At 39.1% G+C, this 9,782-nt stretch overlaps 1 protein-coding gene across 12 annotated transcripts in view; it reads left to right on the top strand.

Annotated features, from left to right (window-relative positions):
• The first annotated feature begins 349 nt into the window (after positions 1-349).
• The window catches only part of ERBIN (erbb2 interacting protein), a 132,570-nt gene continuing 123,137 nt past the window's right edge, over positions 350-9,782 (top strand). For all 12 annotated transcript variants that reach the window (XM_046001062.1, XM_046001072.1, XM_046001071.1 and 9 more), the window contains exon 1: positions 350-838. The gene's annotated coding sequence lies outside the window, so the exon portion shown is untranslated. The remainder of the gene's footprint in view (positions 839-9,782) is intronic.

Genomic DNA, 9,782 nt, shown 5'->3' with positions numbered 1-9,782 from the left:
GCCTGCCCCCACCCGCTGGGCTTCCCAGGGGAGCCACCGCCGCCTGGGAAGAAGAACGAGAAGGGGGGCTAAGGGACGGCGGCGGGAAAACGGGAGAGGGAGAAGAGGGTTCGAGGGCGACCAGGAAAGGCGGAGAGGGACGGACGGAAGAACGGACGGCCCGACGGACTGCCCGGGGAGGGGGCCGCCATCGAGCTTGCCCGGCCCCTCGGCTCCGGCCCGGGGCGGCCGCGGCGGCGGCGGCGGCGGCGGCGCGGGCGAAGGGCGCGGCAGGCGCTATCGAGACAATAACCCCGCCGCCCGGCTCTGGGGGCGGCGGCGAGGAGGAGCTGGCGGCCTAGCGCGGCCGAGGCTCGCCCAGCGCCCCGGCGGCATTTTGGTCCCCGCCGGCCGGGTTCCGCCGCCGTCGGGTGTGCGGGGCGCGCCGGGCGCCCGGAGCTCGAGGCTCTCCGCGGACGCCCCCTGCCCTCCCCCTCCCCGGCGCGCGCGGAGCTGGTTTTCCGGGTTCCCCTGGACCGAGCTGGATCCTGCTTCTGCGCCAAGGCAGGAAGTGAGTTTCGCACGGTAATTCCGGGCGGTGTCACGAGTGAAAAGTTTTTTTTCGGCGGAGATCCTCGTTGGGGCTGGGAAACTCCTGTATAAGTTGAGACCAGGAAACCAGCCCTCTTCCCAGCCCCCTACTCCGAACCACCTACTCGTCCTACTGCGGGAGGCCACTCCACATCCGCTCTCTCTGGAGAGAGAAATTCGGCTGGATCCAAAGTGACTAATGAAGGGAAGGAAATCATGTCTGGCGAAGACTTGAAAAAGCTACCCTGAGACACTGTCCGACCGAAAGGTAATTTTCTCCACAAGTGGAGAGCTCTTGGGCCGGGAAAGAGGTACTTCAGGGTTTCTCACTTTTCCCTCACTTGCTCTAGATTAATCTTTCGTAGTGTCGAAGTGGATAGTCTTTCAGTTGCTAAATAGTAAGTAGAACTGATTTTCCCCCTTCTACCATCTGGACTGTGGTTACTTTAGAAGAGATTGTAAGAATGCGGTGAGACGAAAAATTGAAAGCAATCGGAAGAAAGAGTGCCTTTGTTCAGCACTAGGATCAAAAAGTTTTAGTTTCCTGAAATATATACAATGTATATGTTTTATATGTTTTATTTATTAAGTTATCGAACCTGGCAACTCCTGTTTTGGAAAAAAGTTAGGTCGCTGCAGCGAGGGATTTACTGTTGTTGAGATGGCTGCTACATTTGTTTATACTGTTGCCGATTATTTGACTTTTGCGTTAATTGTATATGGAGGTTTTGTTTTGTTTTGCTTTGTTTTTAGTTGCAGCCCTTAGAAACGTATTTGGTTGGATTTTATAAACAAACTTTGCCATACTTAGTCTTTTTTTAAGGTGGGAGATGTATTTCTTCAGTAGCTGGCTCCTTTCGGACGTTTACAATCTCAGTGATACTTGTTTGGTTAATGGAAAGGAAGTATCTGCTTAATTTTTCTTGTAAGTGACCTAGGAAGGAGAAGGAGAAAGTATTATGGGTAAAGAGTTGTAATTAAAAAGCAAAAACAAATACACCCGTAAGTAGTCTGATCTTTTAGGACTCCTCTGTAGTTAAGAACAGAATATATAGAGAAAGGAAAGTAAAACGCTTGAAACGATTTTTATGGAGGTCTTATTGATTATAATAAACATCAGTTCTTTCAGTTTAGTACTTTATTTACATTTTTGTATTGGTCCAAATGTTTTGTCTGGTTCTGTCTAGTAAGTGATAGGTGCCTACCCTGGTGGCAGGAAATTAGTGAAACATGGGAGACATTCCACTGGTCAGAGTTATAAACACTTCTGAACCAATCCGTAGTCTTTAAAGAAAAAACTAGTTTGTTCACAACAAACACAAATGGCTTTTTGGTTGGTGTTTTATTTATTATTATTTTTTAAAAGATTTTATTTATTTATTTGACAGATCACAAGTAGGCAGAGAGGCAGGCCGAGAGAGGCGGAAGCAGGCTCCCGCTGAGCAGAGAGCTGGATTGGGGGCTCGGGTTCGATCCCAGAGATCATGACCTGAGCTGAAGGCAGAGGCTTAACCCAGTGAGCCACCCAGGCTTCCCTGGTTGGTGTTTTAGTATGTCTTTTTTTTTTTTCCGTTATACTGTGGTAAAGGAGGTGAAACATAATACTGTGCTTTGGAATAAATATTAAATGAGTATGGCATCCTGTTGATAGGTATATCTTAACTGTAAATTAATATTTAGTTTGCTCATGCTCCTCCATGAAAAATAGTTGACATTCTTTAGTTGAAAGAAAAGATAGCCTTTGAAGAGCAGGACCAAATTATTTCACAACTCGTTTATTATGTTAAGAACATTTCCAAAATGGGAGTCTCTTAACTATTATTATATATTGTTTTGATTTTTTTCCCCTTAGTGTAGTCTCTGAAGGTCGTTTTTAAACATTTATCGTGTATTTATTTGTGTTGGTAAGGTGGTGAACCATCAAGTCATTCCTGTTAAGTCAGAATAGCTTTATGAAGGAATTTAAAAGTCTATAAGTGATCTGCTTTATGATTTGGGACATAGTATTAAGCAGCGAAAGAGGTTATTCTTGGGCATCGGAAGGAGCAGAACAAAATAAATGGCATTGAACTTCAGTTTCCTTATATGGCTTCTACTTGGCCTCAGAGCAACAGAGCCTTAATAGAGCAAGTCTTTTGTAGAAAATTATCACTCTGTGAAGATGTTTCTCTGCATTAGTAAATTTTACAAGTGAGAAGTATTGTAGCACTTGAAAATGACTGCTTAAATCCATTTTTAGATAAAGTTCTTGGTTTTTTTTTTTTTTATTTTATTTTGAGCATCAGTAGTATGTTTAGATGCAGAGAGCACACTTTAAAAATGTGAAATGTTCACCCTTGTAAACCTTGGATTCCTTTTGTACCATCAAGACAAAATTCATTTTGTGGTTTACTTAGAATTGTTAGTTCAGTATTGAATTAACGTAATGAATTTCAGGCTTTATACTATTGTCAAACTATACATATTTTCAAGCCTTGTTTAAAATGTGACCGTAGGGTTGGAAAAGAGGTTACAGAAAGATGGTAAACAGTTGAAATATTCAAGTGGCTTTACATTTTGGATATTCTTCTTAGCATTCTTCTATACTTCTTAGTCTTGTGTGGGTTTTCTTAAATTAAATTGGTAAATCTGGAGTACTTCTAAACCTTTTGTTTACATTGCACAAAGTACATATTTAGTGGCACTATTTATGGAAAGTACTTAGGAGTTTTCAATAGTGATAAACTTAATCCTTTAACTAATTAATTCAAAAACTACATTATAAAGTTCACTTGTTTCAGATCAAGCTTTTGCAAACTTCTCATGTCTGAAAAGCTTACAGTGGTTCAAATATGGAAACCAGATTTTTATTGCATGTTATTTCTTAATAAGTGGTAGCTGTAGTTAGAGACATTTTACATATATCATTGGTAAATCTCTAAATTCACTTCTTTTAGAGATGCTGATATTGAACTCTTGGTAATAAACAATACTTTAAAGAAACACTTAAAAATTTCAGAAAATTAGGTGCATCTTTCAGCATTTATTTTAAATAATTGCTTATAGATAACATAATTTAGACTTAAACTGTTTTGGCTAGGAATAGATTATGGCAGTGTTCATAAAGTATTTGGGTTTATGCAGAATTTTAATGATGCTGGATAGCAGAGTACTTCTCTTTTTTGAGTGCTGCTTAGCTAGATTCTTTTTAAACACACTTTGTTGCTTACATTTTTGTTTTGACTTTTTCCTTTGCCTATCTCCCTATTAGATGCTGGAGGGGGGGGGTGGTAAGAACACCTGTGTTGTAAATTCTAAAGAGGTCTTTATCTTTTCCTTTCTTGACAACATAAATTGTACTTGTGCAAAATAGATTTTTCATATTTTGCATGCAGGCTGTTTGCTCCTGCCATAGAAATGAATACGTGAATTATACTTTACAGTACATTCTTCTGAATTTTGTAAGGAAAGAACTCAGCACTTCTGTCTCCAAGTTTTCTTTGACTAGACATTTTTTGGTTTCTTTCTTGGTGCCTTTCATAACTAACTCTTGAACCATACTACACCTATTTTTCAGATTTACCTTTAGTTTTCTCCTCTGTCTTAGGTTTCCTAATTGTAAAATAGGAATCTAGCTATTATTATGCTTTGTCTTCTCATTTCTTTAGCTTCCTATTTTTTATAGTTTGCTTCATTTACTTCCTCTATTTTCTCCATGTTCAGCTATTTCTTGATTATGTGTTGCTCTTTCCCTCTTTTCTAAACTTGATGAGTCCATGCTCATCACCTAAAAATACTGTTCACAACATGAATGGAAAAAATTTACTTGCCCCATTTGATTGTAAATATCACTTTTGCATTACCACTCAGTTTACATGCCAGTGTTGTAACCAGATACTCATAATAGATTTTTTAATTTGTTTCCTGAACTCTTTTTTTTTTAAATATCCACAGAATTACCTCTGTTAAGATCAGGTTGTTATGTACTCCTATATTAAGACACTGTAAACCCCCATACCTTTTTGTTTCATTATGCTTTTGGCTTTTTAAAACATACAAGCTTGGATGCCTGGGTGGCTCAGTAATTAAGCAGCTGCCTTCGGCCCAGGTCATGATCCCAGGATTCTGGGATCAAGTCCCACATCCGGCTTCCTGCTCAGCAGAGAGCCCGCTTCTCCCTCTCCCTCTGCCTGCCGTTCTGCCTACTTGTGCTCCCTGTTAAATAAATAAATAAATAAATAAATAAAATCTTAAAACACACACACACACAAGCTTATATCTCTGTATTTTTCTTCTCCATTTGTCCCTTTCCTTTCTGTTCTATCCTTCATGTTAGATGTCTTTTCTCTCAGTGTCCCTAAAATTTTGAAATTCCCTTCCTTTGTTTGTTTTTATAAAAGAGCATGGTGGAATTCTGTCACTCACTTTATTCTTGTCACTGGAATTTTTGTTTCAGGTACCATTGGATGAAGGCCTTGCCAGCCTTTATAAATGGTAGTATGTAAGACAGTAGAAAAGATTATCTAAAAATTAAGTTAATAAAAGAATGTTTATCTGAAGAATACCTATGATTTTAGATATATAGAATGTAGAAAAAGTAGGAAGTAATTTTAAAAAGCAATCAAAATGGGTGTAATAACATCTGGGGGCATCAGTTCTATGGCCATCCTTATTCAGAGCCCATTTACTTTTGTACATAGTGAGTGGTTTCCTGACTTGTTGCTTCATTAGAATGGGTGAGAAAGGTCTATGGCAACACCCTTAAGTTCCTCAGAGGGAATAGGAAAATGGAAAGAAGACTGAATAACTTAAGAAGCAGAATAGTTTTCGACAACTTGCTTTGGGACAGTGTGCCTTATACAGTTCATTTGTCCTTAGGAGAATTCACTCTATTTTAAAAAAAATTTTTTAAAAGAGTTTATTTATTTATTTGACAGAGAGAGATGACAAGTAGGCAGAGAGGCAGGCAGAGAGAGAGAGAGGGAAGTAGGCTCCCTGCTGAGCAGAGAGCCCGATGCGGGACTCGATCCCAGGACCCTGAGATCATGACCTGAGCCGAAGACAGAGGCTTAACCCACTGAGCCACCCAGGCACCCAGAGAATTCACTCTATTATAGCACAGCATAATTATAAGTAATAGTAGTAGACCTAAGGCAACTATTCCAAATTTTTTGGTCTTAGGATCCCTTTATACTCTTAAAATTACTAACAGGTCCCATAAAGCTTTGTTTTATGTGGGTTATATTTACTTTATTTCCCATATTAGAAATTTCTAAATATCAATTAATTTGTTTAAAAAACCATAAATCTGGGGTGCTTGGGTGGCTCAGTCGATTAAGCATCTGTTTTCGTCTCAGGTTGTGATCCCAGGGTCCTGTGATCAAGCTTCTGATTACTGCTCAGCGGGGAGCCCCTGCTTCTCCCTCTCCCTCTGTCCCCCTCTTGTACATGTGCATGCATGCACATTCTCTCTCAAATAAATAAAATCTTTAGAAAGAATAAATAACACATAAATCATAGTATGTTATCATGACATTGATGTAATAAAACCACAAGAACAATTTTTCAAAACAAATGGTAGCAGAATGAGGGACATTGTCAAATATTTTTGCAAGTCTCCTCTGTCTGGTTAAATAGAAATAGCTTGGTTCTCACATCTGCTTTTATATTCAGTCTGTAGTAAGTAGTTTTGGTTGAAGTATATGAAGAAAATCCAGAATTATACAGAGAAGTGATTGGAAAAGGAAGGAGTATTTTCAGCATTTTTTTTTTATAATTGTGGATGATATTCCTTGATACCACACCAAAAAAATTTTTTTTATAAAGATTTTATTTATTTGTCAGAGATAGAGCGCAGGCAGGAGGAGCAGCAGCAGAGGCAGAGGGAGGAGACTCCCCATTGAGCAAAGAGCTCAATGTGGGACTCCATCCTAAGACCCTGGGATCATGACCTGAACTGAAGGCAGACACTTAACTGAATGAGCCACCCAGTCGTTCCCACACCAAGATTTCTTAAAGGATAGCTGCAGTGGCAAATGTGACACTCTTTCAGGGCATTTTTGATTCTTGTTACCTGAAAATCCATTAGTTTATCTTGCACTTTGAATCTTTTACCTGTGCATAATTTCATGACATCATGTAATGGTTGTTGGAGAAATACTGGTTCATTGAGTTCTATTTACATTTTTGAGAATTTGATGTATTTCATTAGGTAGTAGAAAACAAAAATTATTAATATCACCACTAATTTCATCAGAAAAGTTTTTAATATTGTGAAGTTGTCAAAATCAGGGTAACAGGTAAACATTTCTAAATTTTCACTTGGAAGTTTGAATATTAATCATTGGTAACCAATACTGTTAGTGTTTTTCCCTTGAAGTTGAGGCATACTTGGTTTATTTTTGAGAAAATGTCTGCCAAATTCCTAAGTCTACAAGCATAGTTTGTCACCTGTTCTTTTAGGTCAAAGTGGTGTTTCATGAGAAAAAAGCTAATTTAGCTTATAATTTGAAGTAAATACACAAGTGCTTTTCCTCAGCATTGCCATTCCTTCACATAAAATGTTAAAAAGACATGAATTAAAGAGTTGACGTGTAATAAAACTATTTTATACTGCTTTATTAAAGATATTCAGTGAATGTGGCATTTAAAAAGAATCTGGGAATTAACTGTAGGGAACAAATTGATGGTTACTGGAGGGGAAATGGGCAGGGGATGGCTTAAACAGGTTATGGGTATTAAGGAGGGCACTTGTGATAAATCACTGAATTCTACACCTGAAACTAATATTGCTCTGTATGTTAACTAGCTGGAACTTAAATAAAAGCTTCAGAGAAAAAAAGAAGATATCTGGGAATATGCAGTGGTGTTCATATAGCTTGATGCCAGTGGTTTTACACTAAGGTGCTAGCAGTTTTACCCACCGGATTTTTGCTGCATACCTGTTAATGTAATAGGAAAGGACAAATGATGTTTCAGTATAATTGTGAAAATTGTTTTGATCTTGAAGAATCTTTCCAAGTGTCTGAGGACTTCTAAGGCCCAAGGAGTGCACTCTACACTTGGAAACCTTAGGTAAATGTTGAGATTCATGGAGCTTTCATTGCTTCCTTTGATTTGTGCTCCTGCCTGTGTGTGGTGTGTGTGTGTGTCTGTCTTCTAGTATTACATTCTGAAAGAATCCTGAGGCTTGACATTTTATTTTAGTTCACCAATTTAGCCTTCACTTATTTTCAGTGCTTTAGTGGGGAGGATAGAGTTTCTGGGAACTCTTGCCTTTTCATGGGAGGTGATTTTTTAGAGAGAGGGATCGAGAGCACGTGTGCAGTGGCAGGGGTAGGTACAGAGGAAGAGGGAGAGAGAATTTTTTTTTTTTTTAAGATTTCATTTATTTATTTGACAGAGATCACAAGTAGGCAGAGAGGCAGGCAGAGAGAGGGGGAAGCAGGCTCCCTGCTGAGCAGAGAGCCCGATGTGGGGCTTGATCCCAGGACCCTGAGTTCATGACCTGAGCTGAAGGCAGAGGCTTTAACCCACTGGGGCGCCCGGGGAGAGAGAATCTTAAGCAGGTTCCGTTTTCAGTGTAGAGCCAGGATGTGGCGCTTGATCTCATATTCCTAAGATCATGACCTGAGCTGAAATCAAAAGTGGAATGCTTCACCAACTGAGCTACAGGCATCCCATAGGAGTTGGTTTTTAATTTTTAGTTGTATTTTTTATTGTAACCTGTTGAATCTCCGAGATAAAACTTTTATATTGTCTTCTGTTTCCTCCATTAGCAGTATAGGAGATTTGATCTTACCGTACTTGGTATATCCATCATGCTTCTAGTTTTTTCTCACATTTGATTTTTCATTGTGGTTATAGCTTTGTGTTATGATCCAGGTTGTATGGTATTGGTCATTTCATGGTATTCTCCCAGCCCATGTGAATCCCTGTTATTCTGGCTTTGGTATATTTAGTTAGCTAATGGCTTTCTCCTTTAGGGTATGTGGGTAGTTTGTCCTCTTACACATGTTTCCTGTCCCTCGGGTTAATATTTCCGTTTTCACAGTTACACTGCCCAAGTGTCAGAAATCCCACAGTATAGAGTGCTTGCTGGAGGCCTTAACCATGCAGCTGTTCTTCTGTGGTTTTATTACCTGGGTAACTGCCCAGGACACACTTCTCACAATCCTCCTTGCTAAGAAAACTTACTCTATTTGGAGATCCCACTTTGTTTTTTTGTATATTTGGTTCCTCAGATGTGTTGTGGTTTGTTGTCATCCCTTCCCTTCCCCCCTTTCACTTCGGATTCTCAACAAATTCCATTCTGTGTTGTTATCTGTAGATATACTCTTCTCTGGTACTGCTACAGATTTTTCAGTAATATTTCTTTCATGTTTAAAAGTTTAGAATAATGACAAATATACAGAAAAGTTGAAAGCATAGTAACAAAAACCTTTCTTATCCCTGATATATATGACAGTATGTTGCCCACCTGATTGATACTCCATTACCCCCAAATACTTTTTTATTTTATTACCTACAAACAGGGACATTATCCTATGTAATGACTTTATAACTGTCAAAATTAGGAAGTTAACAAAGACTACGTTCCCCACATCTAAATCTTACCAGTGTCCCCCAGGTCTTTTAGAGCAAAAAGACCCACATGACAATCTTACATTACATTTAGTTGTCATGTCTTTAGTCTCTTTTAATCTGAAACAGTTTCTGTGTTTACTTTCAAGGACTTGACTCTTTTCAAGATTACAGATCTAGCTATTTTGTAGAATATCCCTTAATTCTATTTCTGTGATGTTGTTATGCTTAGATTTTGTGATTAGATTTAGATTTTTATGATTAGGTCTTTGGCAGGGTTATCATGGAAGTGATGTTGCATTCTTCTCATTGCGTCTTATCAGGTTATAGGCAATTTCAGTTGTCCCATTATTGATGAGAGTCATGGATTATGCGATTATGGTTGTAACTACCAGATACCTGCTATGTCAAGGTATTCTTTCCTCACTTGCAACTAATATTTTGGGGGTAGGTACTTTGGAACTTTGTAAACATTTTCTTCTTTCTTTATTTTTTTTAAAAGATTTTATTTACTTATTTGACAGACAGAGATCACAAGTAGGCAGAGAAGCAGGCAGAGAGAGAGGAGGATGCAGGCTCCCTGCCAGGCAGAGAGCCCCATGTGGGGCTCCATCCCAGGACCCTGGGATCATGACCTGAGCCAAGGCAGA

This window comes from Meles meles, chromosome 3, assembly GCF_922984935.1.
Source record: "Meles meles chromosome 3, mMelMel3.1 paternal haplotype, whole genome shotgun sequence".
NCBI lineage: Eukaryota > Metazoa > Chordata > Mammalia > Carnivora > Mustelidae > Meles > Meles meles.
The sequence above is the reverse complement of the archived record's forward strand: the minus strand, read 5'-3'. Positions and strand labels throughout refer to the sequence as shown.